This window comes from Neovison vison, chromosome 1 (assembly GCF_020171115.1).
Source record: "Neovison vison isolate M4711 chromosome 1, ASM_NN_V1, whole genome shotgun sequence".
NCBI lineage: Eukaryota > Metazoa > Chordata > Mammalia > Carnivora > Mustelidae > Neogale > Neogale vison.
This window is the reverse complement of record NC_058091.1, coordinates 103,008,838-103,025,315: the sequence shown is the minus strand read 5'-3', so window position 1 is coordinate 103,025,315 and position 16,478 is coordinate 103,008,838. Positions and strand designations below refer to the sequence as shown.

The following is a 16,478-nucleotide window of genomic DNA, read 5'->3' as shown; positions in this document are numbered from 1 at the left end:
TCTTCTATGTACATTTTTCTGTGGGTGAATTATAGTTCATGTGCAGTAGTTTGTAAAATTAAAACTTTTAAATTTTAGGGTCTCCTGGGTGGCTGAGTCAGTTGAGCATCTGCCTTTGGCTCAGGTCATGATCCCAGGGTCCTGGGATCAAGCCCCACATTGGGCTCCCTGCTCAGTGGGGAGTCTGCTTCTCCTTCTCCCTCTGCCCCCCAACTTGTGTTCTCTCACACTCTTTCTCTCAGTTAAATAAAACAACTTAAATAAAATACAATAAAAAGTTTAATTTTTAATTTGTTTTACCATATAATTGCAATACAGTTTTATAAATATAAACATAGTGATTATTAACAAGAAATTTAATGTCAAGTAGACAATTGATTTATTTCCATGATTTGGTTAGTAGTCTCTTTGAGTAATGTACTCACCCCAATTAAAAGAAAAGGAAAAATCCAATTAAGAAATGGGCAAATGGGGGTGCCTGGGTGGCTCAGTGGGTTAAGACTCTGCCTTCAGCTCGGGTCATGATCTCAGGGTCCTGAGATCGAGCCCAGCAACAGGCTCTCTGCTCGGTGGGGAGCCTGTTTCCCTCTCTCTCTGCCTGCCTTTCTGCCTACTTGTGATCTATCTCTCTCTCTCTCTCTCTCTCTCTGTCAAATAAATAAATAAATAAATAAATAAAATCTTTAAAAATAAAATAAAACAAAATAAAAAAAGAAATGGGCAAACGGACTTAAATACACATTTTTCCAAAGAAGATGTACAATTGGCTAATAAGTACACGAAAATAGGCTCAATATCACTCATTACTAGTAAAATGCAAATCAAAACCACAATGAGATATTATTTCACACCCACTAGAATGGCTGCTTTAAAACAAAACAAAACAAATAAAATATACGTGTTGGCAAGAATGGTGAGAAATTGGGGGGTGGGAGGGATGGGGTGGCTGGGTGCTGGACATTGTGGAGGATATGTGTTGTGGTGAGCACTGGGTGTTATGTAAGACTGATGAATCACAGACCTGTACCCCTGAAACCCATAATACATTATATGTTAATCTTTAAAAAATTGTTTTAAAACAAAAAACAAATTTAAAGAGCTTTAAGGGGCACCTGGGTGGCTCAGTGGGTTAAAGCCTCTGCCTTCAGCTCAGGTCATGATCTCAGGGTCCTGGGATCAAGCCCCGCATTGGGCTCTCTGCTTAGTGGGGAGCCTGCTTCCTCCTCTCTCTCTGTCTGCCTCTCTGCCTACTTGTGATCTCTGTCAAGTAAATAAATAAAATCTTTTAAAAAATAAAAATAAAAAAAATAAAGAGCTTTAAAACAATAAACAATGGTGAGAAATCTTTTTTTTTGTTTTTGTTTTTTTAGAGATTTATAATGATATTCAGTCTCAAAAAGGAATGAAATTCTGACACATAGTATAGTCAAATTCATAGATAGTGCTTGCCAAAGGCAGAGGAGAGGAGAGAATTGGGAGTTAGTGTTTAATGGGTACAGAGTTTCCATTTTGCAGGATGAAAAATGTTCCGGAGAAGATGGTGGCCATAGTTGCATGGCAGCGTGAATGTGCTTAATGCCCCTGAAACTGTACCCTTAAAAATGATCAAAAACGCTGAATTTTATGTTAAATATAACTTACAATTTTTTAAATGGAAGAAAAGAAAAAGAAAATTCTAATGGAAGCAGAGAATGAATGTGAGGATTCAAATCGGAGAAAAACTTCTTGAAGGCCTTTTCCATATCCATGGGATTTTGGACAGTCTACTGCAATTAAATCTACTTTTTATTTGACTCAAGGATATACCCAAGGACACAGTAGAGACTGTAGGGCTTCTTTCAGTGATGTAATGAAAGCCTACACGGAAAAAAATGCTGCAGTGGTGCTGTAGCAAAAATGGCAATGAAATTAGTCTGAAGGACTTGGTTTTTTGTTTTGCTTTTGTTTATGGTTTTTATATTTATTTATTTATTTGAGAAAGAGAGAGAGCATGTGCGTGTGAGCTGGGGATCGGGGGAGAAGCTGAGAGGGAGAGAGACAGACAGACAGAAAATGTCCTGCAGACTCCCTGTTGGGTGTGGAGCCCATGCAAGGCTCCATCTTGGGACCTTGAGATCATGACCTGAGCTGAAATCAAGAACTGGATGTTTAACTGACTGAGCCACCCAGGTACCCCAGTCTAAAAGACTTTGAAAGAAATTTTACCTGCTGTTGTCTAGAAATGAGTTATACAAAACTATTTAGGGGAAACACTGTAAAAAAGTTATTTAATAAACAAAAATTTTTTAAGTAATCAGTACGCCCAAGGTGAGGCTGGAACTCACAATCTCAAGGTCAGGAGCTTCATGTTCTACTACTGAGCTAGCCAGGTACCCCTGAAACGTTATATTTTCAAGTCATTTACTGGTTGTTCAATTTAGTACCTTCACTGACCCAGCAAAAAGTATCCGTTGTCCTTTGCTAGTTTTTCTACTGTGTCTGACTCTATGAGCTACAAACTTTTTAGAGATCATGAATTGTAGATGAGTGAAAAGAAAAACATTAAAGAAAAATTATATACATGAACAAAATAACCAGTGTATAAAAGGGGCCCTAATTTAAACTGGAGAGTCAGAGAGACCTTTCCAACAAAGTAATATTTCATCAGTTATCTGAAGGATAAATGTGTTAGCTGGCTAAAGAATGGGCAGAAAAACATTTTAAGTAGAAGGAGCAACAAGTACGATGACCAGAGGCAGGAAATAATTTGGTGGGTTTGAGGAACCGAAAAGGAGTTGGTGTGCAGGAGTAAGGTGGAAAGTGGTATAAAATGAGGTTGTGAGGGAGGCAGGGGCCAGAGCATGTGGGTCAGGATAGGCAAAGTAGATTGTATTGCAAGTACATTGGGAAGCCCTTGAGGGTTTTTAGTGCAGGGATAAGGAGATCCACGTGGCAGATTCCTTTGGCTGCTAATGAAAGCACAGAACAGGTGAAATGAAGAGACCCATGGAAGGCTGGTCCAGGTGAGAGCTGATGGAGGCGTCACTGAGGTGGTCACAGGGGTGGTACAAAAAAGCAGTTGCGGGGGTGCCTGGGTGGTTCAGTGGGTTAAGCCTCTGGCTTCGGCTCGGGTCCTGGAATTGAGCCTCGCATCAGGCTCTCTGCTCGGCGGGAAGCCTGCTTCCGCCTCTCTCTATGCCTGCCTCTCTACCTCCTTGTGATCTCTCTCTGTCAAATAAATAGATAATTAAAAAAAAAAAAAAAGCATATGGATTCGGTTTTAGTTTTGGAGGTAGACTCCATAGGACTTGGCTATGAGACAGGGACAAGAGGGGATGTCAGGAATGATTCACAGGTTTTTTGAACAACCACTGAGATTCTGGCTCCTAATTCCAGTGGGTGGGGTTTTTCCCACCAAGCAATTCTTGGACACTAGCTGGGTATCCTACAATGTAACTCAGTTTTGACACTTTCCATCTAGAGATAGCCTAAGATTCCACAGGTTAAGGGTTCAGTCCTACCAGATAGTCTTCAACCCCCCCCCCCACACACACACACCTCAGAGGCTAGTCACAAGCTCAGGTTATCACCTGTGCTTCTGACCAATGCATTACAGATTAGAGGTTCCAATGATCTCTTCCTTGGTTTTGATTAATTTGCTAGAGCAGCTCACAGAACTTAGAGAAACATTTTACTTAACTAGATTACCAGTTTATTATAAAAGAATATAACTCAGGAACGGCCAGATGGAAGAGATGGGTAGGGAAAGAGCAAAGTGCTTCATGCCCTCTCCGGGCATCCACTCTCCCCACATCTCCACTGCTTCATCTACCCTAAAGCTCTCTGGCCCAGTCCTCTTGGGTTTTTATGGAGGCTTCACCACATACGCATGATTGATTAAACCATTGGCCATCCGTGACTGAGTCAACCTCCAAGCCCTCTCCCCTCCCAGAGGTAATGGGGGGGGCGGGGTCTGGGGAGCAGGAGGTAAGACTTGAATTTCCAACCCTCTAATCACCTGTTTGGTTCTCCTGGCAACCAGCTCTCCCTCCTTAGGGGACAAGCAAAATCCACCTCATTAACATAACAAGAGACACCTCTGCTGCTGTCAACATTTAGGATATTCCAAAGTTTGTTTGTTTGTTTTTTTTTTTAAAGAGTAGTCTATTTTTTTTTTAAGATTTTTATTTATTTGATAGACAGAGATCACAAGTAGGCAGAGAGGCAGGTGGAGAGAGAGAGGGAAGCAGGCTCCCCGGGGAGCAGAGAGCCTGATGCAGGGCTCAATCCCAGGACCCTGAGATCATGACCCGAGCTGAAGGCAGAGGCTTAAACCACTGAGCCACCCAGGCACCCCAGGATATTCCAAAGTTTTTAGTAACTCTATGCCAGGAATAGGAACAAAGGCCAAATATATACTTCTTATTCATCACAATATCACATGAACTTGCTGATAGTGGTCACTATGGTACTATGGTACTACCTGTAATCCCCAGCCAATGTGAGTTAGGGAATATAGTACAAGTTCCTAGATTTCCTTTTTTGGTTGTCATCAGTTGTTCTTGTCTCATATGGACTAGTCTGTACCATCACATACACTTTTGGGTTTAGGGTGCTTATCAATTATTAGAACATAAAAAAAAATCTTTTTTTTTTTTTTCTGTTCTTCTCTGCCGGGTCATTCTTGCATATAAATGTGCTTTGGTTGAAGTAGTGTGCTGAGAGAAGTCCTCTCTGAAAGGGCTGTACTATTTGGGTAACTTTCTGATTCCTAGTGTATCTATGGAATGTCCTTCCTAGTACAGCTATTAGAACATTTGTTTAGACATCCTTCCAATGATCTGGTAGTTACTGCATTTTTTTTTTAAGATTTTATTTATTTATTTGACACAGAGAGATCACAAGTAGGCAGAGAGGCAGACAGAGAGAGAGGGGGAAGCAGGCTCCCCGCTGAGCAGAGAGCCCGATGCGGATGCGGGACTGGATCCCAGAGTCCTGGGATTGTGACCTGAGCAGAAGGCAGAGGCTTAACCCACTGAGTCACTCAGGCCCCAGTTAACTGCATTTCTAAGAGCTTAATCAACAGTCACCATGTTGTTACCCACTCTTTGATTTAAATTCTTTTTTTTTTTTAAGATTTTATTTATTTATTTGTCAGAGAGAGAGGAGCTAGAGTGAGCACAGGCAGACAGAGAGGCAGGCAGAGGCAGAGGGAGAAGCAGGCTCCCCGCCAAGCAAGGAGCCCAATGTGGGACCCGATCCCAGGACGCTGGGATCATGACCCGAGCTGAAGGCAGCTGCTTAACCAAGTGAGCCACCCAGGTGTCCCTTTGATTTAAATTCTTAAAATAAGGATGGAATATATGAATAACCCTACATTTAAAAGCAAATGAGATTGATATATTAAATTTTCAACTTGTTATTCCCACATCACATAGATAGTATATATTCAGAAGCCACACCCAACATGGGGCTCAAACTCACAACCCAAGATCAAGAGTCACATGTTCTACTGACTGAGCCAGCCAGGAGTCCCTGGACTTTTCCTATTAGTTGTAGGAGATCTTTATATGATATCAACCCTTCATCAGAAGGTTTGCAAATATTTTCTCTCATTCTGTAGGTTGTGTTTTCATTTTGTTTACTGTTTCTTTTGCAATACAGAAGGTTTTTAGTTTGATGTAGTCAAACTAAGTGTTATGTTAAGTGTTATGCCTGAGTTTTCACATCCAAGAGACCACCAAGGAGCCAACACCGATGTAAATACACGAGGGTTTATTCAGCAAGCTTAAGCTTGGGCCCAGGTATACCCGACACAGCGGAGTAGGGACTTAGACCCCGAACCAGATTACAGTGAGAGTTTTTACAGTTTTACAGTCAGAGCAGGGGTGTCAGTAGGTGATTGGGCCATGACTTCTAGCCCTATGTTCCTATTTTTCCTTTTTCTTTCTGACATGAACTACTACAACATCAAGCCATGTTATTCCTGACATGAGTCATTACAACGATAAGCCATCCTATTCCTGATTGATCATTGTGTTTGCTCCAGTCAGTCATCCTGGAGCCAGGGGTCATTTACCAGTCCCAGAGACCTAAGATGGCTGCCAGGGCCAAGATGGCCGTACTTATGTCAAGGCTTGGGATGGGTACAGCCTTGTTTTTCTTGACCTCCACAGTCAGAGATTTTCTTATTCTTTCTTGGTAAATACTTGTCTCAAAAACTCACTGTGAGGGGCACCTGAGTGGCTCAGTCATCTAAGCGTCTGCCTTCGGCTCAGGTCATGATCCCAGGGTCCTGGGATGGAGCTCCAAATCGGGCTTCTTGCTCAGCAGGAAGTCTGCTTCTCTCTCTCCCTCTGCCTGTTGCTCACCCTACTTGTGGTCTCTCTCTCTCTCTGTTAAATAAATAAGTAAAATCTTTAAAAAACAAAAGAAAAAAAATCCTTACCTTGAACTACAAATAATGATGCAAAAGACAAATAACAAATTAAGAAAAAGTACTCTCGGGCGCCTGGGTGGCTCAGTGGTTAAGCCGCTGCCTTCGGCTCAGGTCATGATTTCAGGGTCCTGGGATCGAGGCCCACATCGGGCTCTCTGCTCAGCAGGGAGCCTGCTTCCTCCTCTCTCTCTGCCTGCCTCTCTGCCTGCTTGTGATCTCGCTCTGTCAAATAAATAAATAAAATCTTTAAAAAAAAAAAAAGAAAAATTAAAAAAAAAAAAAAAAGAAAAAGTACTCTCAACATTTGACAGATAAATGGCTAATTTCTTTAATATACAAAGAACTCTTACTCCTCACTAAGCCAAAGACCATCAACTGCATAGAAATATGTGCAAAGATGATAGAGTCAGATACTGGAAAGAAATATAGTAGTCAACTGCCATGAAAGTGTATTAATATGTACAATAAAGGAGCTGCAAATTAAACAATAATGATATAATTTTTCTTATATCTAACTGACAAAATTTAACAGGTTAATAATACTTAATGTGAATAAAGTTGTGGATGAACAGATATAATATAGTTATTCCCTGCTTTTCACAAGTTTCCATTATGCTACCTGGCTTGTATGGAAGACCTACATTAGAATGTGTTTTCACTAAGCAAAAAAATCCAAAGAGGATTTTTGCTTTAACAACAACAAAAAAAGAGATAGAGAAAGAGAACGAGAAAAGATAACATCTAGCGTTTGTTTTGCAGTGAGCCATTACAGCCCAGCAGCAGACATGGGGAGCAGAGAGGATGGCCCTGCCAGGCTCCTTCCTTGAGAACCACACCCAGCATCTCAGCATAATCTGCCATAGCTCTGAACAGTGTCTGTGAGCCGCTGTGCTCTATCTCAATTTGTTCTGGGCATCTCTTGACAAGATGTGTTCTAAGAGATCAGAATAGCCTAAGAGAAGTTGTTTTGGGGGGTTATTTTGTGGGGGTTCTGAGGATGATAAAAAGTTTTTCCATGTACATTAATGGTAATTGCTTCTTTGCTTTTTGCCATTTCTGCTTAAGAAAGTTTCACTGGACTGCTCTACTCTCAGGAGAGGGGGAAGCCTCATATGCTGTTGGAAGAGAAATGAAATCAATCTTTTTCAACAGTGATCTGGCAAGATTTATTGAAATAGTGAGCTTGTACTTCTCTGTGTAAAAATTTCATTTACACCATATTCTATGAGTCCTTAATAATACAAATACAATGAACTCAATTACTCCAGAATTTAAGGTCAAATGGATATAAAGTCTGTGGCCCCAGCAAGGTATTTATGCTTTTCTCGCTAACCCAAGTTATAGCTGGTTCCTTCTAAACGTATCGGCTAGCTTCGCCATTATGAACCTACAGAGATTCAGAAATTCTGCTATTTAGAAAATGATAGTATGTCTTGAATTTCCTCCTAAATATTTCTCCCTGATGGGACATTATTCAAATGAGGCAGAAAGAATGCGGGACAAAACAAGTGTTGCTGCAAGGATAATGAACTGATATTGAAAGTCCCTAATAATGGGTCCGTGATCAAAGGAGCAAGACTGACGCGAAGCGAAGGTCAAGCAAAGCTTTATTTTGCGCCAAGCAACGAGAATCAAACCGAACGTTCGGGGCCTCGCCTCTTATAGACAGGGTGACCCCTCTCTGCTTCACAGACTGGCCTTTAAGGGCAAAGGCCATGTGCTTCGGCCTGGCCACGCACAGGCGGCCAATGAGATTGTAACACACAGAAAGCTACACCAGTCATGCTAGGTCACACATAAGTGACCAACTGAATTACAATTTACCCTATAGTAGACACTTGAACTAGCCTATCACCTTGGTAAGAATTGGCACCCAAAAGGCTCCCAAAGGGTGAGGCCCATACTCTTTGGTAACTAGGGAGACAGTATGCCCCCACCCCCCTGGATGTCTCCACCTGGCCTGACCCACCCTTGTATTTGGGCTTTGTTACCTGATACTGGTTTCCGGGACTTGTTTTTAAGCAAGTCTCCTGGGGGGAAGGAGGAAAGGGACAGTTTAAGTTTTACTGCATAAACAATAAAATGACTGTTTAATCCAAAATGGAATCGCTCTGGCTAAATAGGCCCTTACAATATGATTACAGAGATACCTGTGTGTGGTTTGAGGTGGTTTCTGGGCCACATGGTGGGTCCAGATTCTACTCCTCAATTTTATATGCTTAAGAATTAAATTAAAAAAGAGGGCACCTGGGTGGCTCAGTGGGCTAAAGCCTCTGCCTTCAGCTCAGGTCATGATCTCAGGGTTCTGGGATCAAGCCCCAGGTCGGGCTCTCTGCTTGGCAGGGAGCCTGCTTCCCTTCCTCTCTCTCTGTCTGCCTCTCTGCCTACTTGTGATCTCTGCCTGTCAAATAAATAAAATCTTAAAAAAAAAAAAAAAAGAATTAAATTTTACCAGCTTTCTCAAGGGATAATTAGGGACTGGGAAACCAATCATCTTCCAACCTATATCCACAAAACAGAATGCTAGTTTCATAACTCACAGTAGACTATATACCAAGGATGGTAAACAGACCTGACTTCACACAGCACCATCTCTTGCTTAAAAATAGCAGAAGCCGCCATCTTACCTTCCCATCTTTCTCGTTTGTCTTTCCTGACTCTTTTTCTTTCTTGTGGGTAGGTGCATTTAGAAGACCAATTTACAAGTCCGAAGGCTGCTGAGCAAGCACAAAGTTAAAACAACAAAAACTGGATGCTTTTGGAAGGAATTTCTAGCACTGAAGAGGATCAATGAATTGACCTTCCACATTTTAAAGGAATTTCTTTCTAAAAAGCTGGGCCATGAGTCAATAATCACAACACCTTTTCTCTTCTCAGTGAAGGAGAAATACAGGCATAGATACACTTGAATTGCACGGGTCTGTTTCGAGAGAGAGAGAGATATACATATATATATTTTTAAATAAATACAGTACTGTACTTTTTGTGTAGTTTCTCTTCCTTATGATTTTCTTAATACCATTTTCTTTGGCTTACCTTATTATAATAATATGATATATAATACATATATAACACAAGACGTATGTTAATCAACTGCTTATGTTTTCAGGAAGGCTTCTGGTCAACCGTAGGTTATCAGTAGTTAAGTTTTTGGGGAGTCAATGGTTATATGTGGATTTTCAGCTGCACAGGGCTCAGCACCCCTAAACCCCACTGAGAAAGAACCAGCTGTCACCTCAACTGCCTCTATTTGACCTTAATCCTTAGTCTCTGATTGTTTCATTCTGACTTATCTTTTTTTTTAAGTTTATTTACTTATTTATTTAAGTAATCTCTACACCCAACATAGGATTTATTTATTTTATTTTAAAGATTTTATTTATTTATTTTCCAGAGAGAGAGAGAAAGCGAGTGAGCACAGGCAGGCAGAGTGGCAGCAGAGGCAGAGGGAGAAGCAGGCCTCCCGCCGAACAAGGAGCCCAATGTGGGACTCGATCCCAGGACGCTAGGATCATGACCTGAGCCGAAGGCAGCCGCTTAACCAACTGAGCCACCCAGGTGTCCCCCAACATGGGATTTAAACTCACACACTGGAGATCAAGACATGCATGCTCTCCTGACTGAGCTAGCCAGGTGTCCCTCTGGCTTATGTTTTAACTCAGGCAAAAGACCCAGGAGGCAAAGCATCCTGGGATGGGAACCAGAACTACCCCTCAAGCAATAAGGACTGCCTGATGCTGCAAGACCCCTCATGATTGACCTCCAGACAATGATGAACCTGACCTTTTCTGCCCACCTGCAGGTACCTACTGACCTTTGTCCCACATTTTCCTTATATAAAAATAGAAATGTTTTCAGAACTTTGAAGACAGTTTTTGGAACACTAGTCCACTGTCTTCCTGGTTTTGGCCTCACTGAAATAAATTCTTCTCTTGTTTCCCCACCACTTGTCTCTCTGCCTTTGGATTTTGTCATTGGTGAGTGGCTGAACCTGGCCTGTTTGAGACCCTGGGAGCCAGGCGCTCTTGCTCCTCTGCACCCCAGTTATAGAATGCTGTACAAGGCTCAACTGCAGTTAAATAAAATCAGGCTCAATGATTGCCTTTTATCTGCCCAAAATTGATAGTGCACATGCATTTTTTTCAAAATAAAGTAAAACACTACTGAAAAGAGGGTGAACACCTTTGTTCATCATGGAATGACGTTAGGTGGTTGTTTCAAAAGTTGGTAATGTGTTCCATGAAAGGGGGTTTATGCAAAATGACTCCAAAGGCAAAAGGAGAAGTAAGTCTGAAGAAAAAAACTGGTAAGTCCAGCTTGAGAAGAAACGGTTTTTGAAGGGGCTTAAGGACAGAAGCGTGTCTCTGGCAGTAAGACAAGTAGATTTCTGCAACCCCATCTCCTTTTTTTTTTTTTTTTTTAAGGTTTTATTTATTTATTTGACAGAGAGAGAGAGAGAGAGATCACAAGTAAGCGGAGAGGCAGGCAGAGAGAGAGGAGGAAGCTGAGCAGAGAATCCAATGCGGGGCTTGATCCCAGGACCCTGAGACCATGACCTGAGCCGAAGGCAGAGGCTTAACCCACTGAGCCACCCAGGCACCCCCAACCCTATTTCCTTTAAGACATGTTTTTATAGTTTGGAGGTTAGGGAGTCCTCGCTGGGCGGGGAGGCTACCTAGGAGGACTACGTGGGAGGTGAAGATTAGGAATAAGTGTCACAGACAGACCTCCAGTGCAGATCAAAGACATTTTACCCTGAGGGTGTACTTAAGGGTGTGGTTAAGGAAAGGAAAGAATAGTGGGGTTGGGGGCGGGGATTGCTATGCCCAGAGAGGTTTCAGTCACAGAAAGCAATGCTTAAAAAGAACTCTCAAGGGGCGCCTGGGTGGCTCAGTGGGTTGAAGCCTCTGCCTTCGGCACAGGTCATGATCCCGGGGTCCTGGGATCGAGCCCTCTGCCTGCCTCTCTGCCTGCTTGTGGTCTCTGTCTGACACATACATACATACATACATACATACATACATACATAGAACTCTCAATACTGTACTTCATTGTGTCTAGGACTTTCAAAGACTGGGCACTTTTCCGAAGACCTTAGAATGGGGAATTGGCCTCAGGATCTAATGTTTCACTTAAAGTGAATGACTTTAATGTAAAATATTGTTAACTTTTCCAAACCTTTGAAACAGTTGCTGGTAACTTGCTCAGGGGCTCCCACTACTATACCATCAGGGTATCTTTCTCTGAAAATGACTGGCGAGGTAAAAATTTGTCCCACATGGTACAGTCATCTAATTAACAGGTCACTTTATTCAGTTTTTTAAAAAAAGATTTGAGAGAGACACAGAGCATGAAAGGGGAGAGGGTCAGAGGGAGAAACAGACTCCCCATGGGGCCGGGAGTCTGATGCAGGACTCGGTCCCCAGACTCCGGGATCATGAGGCAGTTGCCTAACCGACTGAGCCACCTAGGTGCCCCAATTTATTCAGTTTTAATTGTTAAAAATATGTGTACTATTGTAACGCGTTAGGTTTTACCCTAAAATACGTAAGCCTGTTATATAAGTGAATTCATTTGCTAATAGAGTATATTTAGGGGAATCGGTGTGGCTCAGTCGGATAAGTGGCTATATTCAGCTGGGGTCATGATCTCGGTCTCCTGGGATAGAGCCCAGACAGTGGGCTCCCTGCTCAGAGAGGGTCTGCTTCTCCCTCTCTCTGCGCCTCTCCCTGATCGTGCTCTCTTGCTCATGCACACAAGCTCTCTCTTAATAACTAAAATCTTTAAAAAAAAAAAAAAACTGAAACCTTTCCTAGAGAACTGTAGGATTTGGCTGTGGTAACTTTTATTAGACGGTGCTCCTTTTCTTTTCTCCGTTGAAGTTACTGTCACTGCTGGCGCGACAAATCGAGCAGGAACGTGAGAGTAAGAAGTTGGTGAAAAGAAATTAAGAGACAAAGAGATGGGGGCAGGAGGAGCACTGAGGAGGATGTCCAACAGTTCCGCTTTTATTCCACTCTACAAGCATTTATAAGGCAGATCACAACAGAAGGAGTAATACATCAGCATCTAGTCAGAGGACCGCAAGTTCCTAGAACAAGTCTTAAATTAACTACAAACAAATCTCGTGATGCCAGGTAGTCACGGCTAATGCCATCAGCTACTATTGATGCAAGACAATCAACCAGGGAGTGGGTTATGGGAAGTACAGGAACAACAAGGACCAATTAAGAATTCATGACCCTGACTACATTGTTCCCTTCTGAGCGTGTGGGAAGTCACGTAGGCGAGCACACGACACAGAGCACAGACCCTTCCTCAGTGTTACTCAACTTTCCTGTCCTTAACCCCTTATCAAGGCGTCTGTACTTTATTTATTTATTTATTTATTTTTTTAAAAGACTTTATTTATTTATTTGACAGACAGAGATCACAAGTAGGCAGAGAGGCAGGCAGAGAGGAGGAAGCAGGCTCCCCGCAGAGCAGAGAGCCCGATGTGGGGCTCGATCCCAGGACCCTGAGATCATGACCTGAGCCGAAGGCAGCAGCTTAACCCACTGAGCCACCCAGGCGCCCCAAGGCGTCCGTACTTTAAAGGAGACTCAAGTTGGGGCCTGGTTTGATCCACGACTCCAACCAAGCTGTAGCCTCCAACAAATAACTATGATAGGATGTTGGTAAATGGTCTTTTAAAAAAATAAAAATTTGGGGGGTCACGTGGGCGACTCAGTTGAGTGTCCAACTCTTGGTTTCAGCTTAGGTCATGCATGGTCTTAGGATCATGAGATCAAGCCACATGTCAGGCTCTATGCTCAGTGCTGAGTGGGCTTGAGAGTCTCTCCCTCTGCCCTTCCTCCCACTTGTATGCATACACTCTCTCTCTAAAATAAACTCTTGAAAAATAAAGATAAAAACTTTGGATTAAAAGGAAAACCAAACTTCTGTATTTTTGTTACCACTAAATAATGCTTTTGTAAATTTGAATGGAAAACCACCTGTATGTATTGCTGTTGGGTTGCAGTTATGTCCTCAAGCTTAATTTAAAATATACTACTAAATAAAAATTTCATGAAAGATGAATTCCAATAATCAAAAAATAAATACATTTCAAAGCTAGAATTTGGTGTAATATATATCAACAGTGTGGAATAGTAAAAGGTATAACATAACTTCTTTAAAAATTGAAACATCTTTTTTTTTAATGTTTTATTTATTTGACAGACAGAGATCACAAGTAGGCAGAGAAAGAGGAGGAAGCAGGCTCCCCGCTGAGCAGAGAACCTGACGTGGGGCTCGATCCCAGGACCCTGGGATCATGACCTGAGCTGAAGGCAGATGCTTTAACCCACTGAGCCACCCAGGCACCCCTAAAATTTGAAACATCTTATGAATATTTCATGCTTTAGATACTCTGCCAATATTTAGCATACTGGTTTTATTGATAGTGGATATTTAATGCAATTTAGTAGGACTGTGGTTTAAATAATTCTGTCTTGGAAACAAAGTTTCTTTTCTAATTCTATTATTTATGTATGTATGTAGGTCCCACACGCTAGCATGAAGCTTAGGGTGGGGCTTGAGCTCACAACCCTGAGATCAAGACCTGAGCTGAGACCAGGAGTTGAATGCTTAACTAAATGACTCACCCAGGGACCCCTCTATCAGTCTGTCTTGAAGAAAAGTTTTTCCATTTTGAAGCTTTTGTGTCCCACCCCCAAATAATAAATTTACTTTGCCTTGTACAAAATAACTATAGAATTAAAAAAAAAATCTTTTTTAAGACTTCATTCATTTGACAGAGAGAGAGAGAGGCAGGCAGAGGCAGAGGAAGAAGCAAATTCCTGGCTGAGCAGGGAGGCCAAGGTGGGAATTGATCCTAGCACCCCCGAATCATGACCTGAGCTGAAGGCAGATGCTTAACTGACTCAACCACCCAGGTGCCCCCCCCCATTCTTTTAAAGCAATCCTTACACCCAACGTGAGGCTCGAACTCACAACGCTGAGATCAAGAGCTGGATGCTCCACCAACAGAGCCAGGCAGGTGCCCCCTGTCCAAATTTATTTAACAAGTGTTTTCTGTGTGAGCCACCATGCTAAGCACCTTGCATACTGCATCTCATTTAAAGTTCTAACTCACAGGAGCATTATCATTCCGACTTTACAGCTAGGGAGGTCAGGGGCATTCTTGGGGCCCTTGCCTGATAAGAGCTAGAGTTGGGAGCTCACCAGGTATTTCTGCAGCAAAGCTTAAAGCGGCTTCATGCGTTCTATCCTAGGGCTGTGCCATCTTTAGTCCTGAGGTCTGGTGATTACATTTAGAGATGTATTTATAATACTGCCTGGATCCAAATTCTAGGTCAGTTTTCCAGTGCCAGGTTTTTCAATATTTTCTGACAGCCTTTGTCGAATTCCTGCACAAATTGTGCCCAATTTAGTTTCATATTAAAGCTGGACTAGATACTGAAATTGGCCCTCACCAAACAGCTGTTAGTGAATGCCATCGTGATTTGAATGCCAACTATATGCAAGTGAAATATGCTTGCTACAATACTTAGTTTAGTTGTTTGTTTGTTTGTTTTTTTAAATTTGTTAAGTTTTTAAGTAAGCTCCACAACCAGCATGGGGCTTGAACTCACAAACCTGAGATCAAGAGTTGCATGCTTTATTGACTGAGCCAGGCGCTACCAATACTTAGTGGTTTGAGTTGGATAATTGAAGATTGGTGTGGCCCAATTCAAGTTGCTTACTCTTTGGTCATGACTGAAAACTGAAGAATGTGGTCGTGTCCCTAAAGAGAGGTCCATTTCATTTGCTTGCTTGTTCTGAGTAGATACAAACAAGTTCAAGCTCACTACTGTCCTTGTTGCCTTTTCTCTTCCAAAATTCTCAGCTTTTGCTTTCGTTTTTGTCTTTGAATAATTACAAAATCCAGCCTTCAAAAATAGCATTATCACATATGTGCGCTCCAAATGTATCAGCATTTGTCACAATCAGTCATTTGAAAGGGACACATGCATGGGTATTTGCTACTTAAAAATCATCACATGTAATTGTTTGCTGGATCCTTAACCCTATTACTTTCAGAGGTTGTTAAATTCTTTCATACTTTGCAATTTTAAAGTGTTGAAGCAGAGTTCTCTAATTAGTTGATCATCTCTTTAGGGTGAATTCTGAGCATTTTGAGTCGGAGTGCTAGCCGCATCAATACAGAGGATCCAGTCTGCACTCATCCCGTTCCTCTTCAGAATAGCTAATGGCTAATGTATCCCTGAAGGACGGCATTCATTCCTGTGGAAGACAGCATGAAGAGTGCCCCCTAGAGGATGCAGTACTCTTCCCAATACCAGGAAGGAAGCAAGGGGCAAGGCCCAGGTCACTCACTACAGTTAGCTCTCTTCCTTCCTTCCTAGCCCTCTGAAAGCTTTCAGAATTTTTTTCCTTCATCTTTTTTTTTTTTCTTTTTTTAATGTCAAGGGTTCCTACATTAAAATATGAGGAGGGTCAATTCTACATTTGACAGATTTACACTGGGCAGTATTGCCATTCTGTCCTTAAGTTGATGCTCATTGAGTGTTCTTCTGTCAACTCCTTGGCAGGTCCTGCCAGCTGAAGAGAAGAGCCAGGGTGGGAATGGGGACATTTCCTGGGAAGCAGTTCTCATGAGGGACAGCAGCAGGGCTGCCCTAAGATTGTATGCTCCGTTCTAGAAATAGGGTATGAAATTGGAATGACTAAAAGACTAATATACTCCGAATTCCATTATACTCCCAAACTATTATCTATCTAAAAGAAGACAGATGAAAGTAAAGTGTGACTCTTGGTAGTTCCATCATTTAAAAAGCAATTACATTTCCCTTTTTTTTTTTTGTTTAAAGTATTTATTTATCTGAGGGATGGGTGTAAAGAAACTGAGCAGGGAAGGGGCAGAGGGAGAGGGAGAGAGAACCTCAAGCAGACAGTGCTGAGCTCAGAGCCAAGGTGGGGCTCCATCTCATGACTATAAGGTCATGACCTGGTCTGAAAAAAAGATTTGGGGGCGCCTGGGTGGCTCAGTGGGTTA

General features: G+C 42.1%; 1 protein-coding gene across 2 annotated transcripts in view; it reads right to left on the bottom strand.

Annotated features, from left to right (window-relative positions):
• The window catches only part of RAB23 (RAB23, member RAS oncogene family), a 63,018-nt gene extending 56,573 nt beyond the window's left edge, over positions 1-6,445 (bottom strand). For both annotated transcript variants that reach the window (XM_044253540.1, XM_044253557.1), the window contains exon 1: positions 6,428-6,445. The gene's annotated coding sequence lies outside the window, so the exon portion shown is untranslated. The remainder of the gene's footprint in view (positions 1-6,427) is intronic.
• Between the last annotated feature and the right edge of the window lie 10,033 nt (positions 6,446-16,478).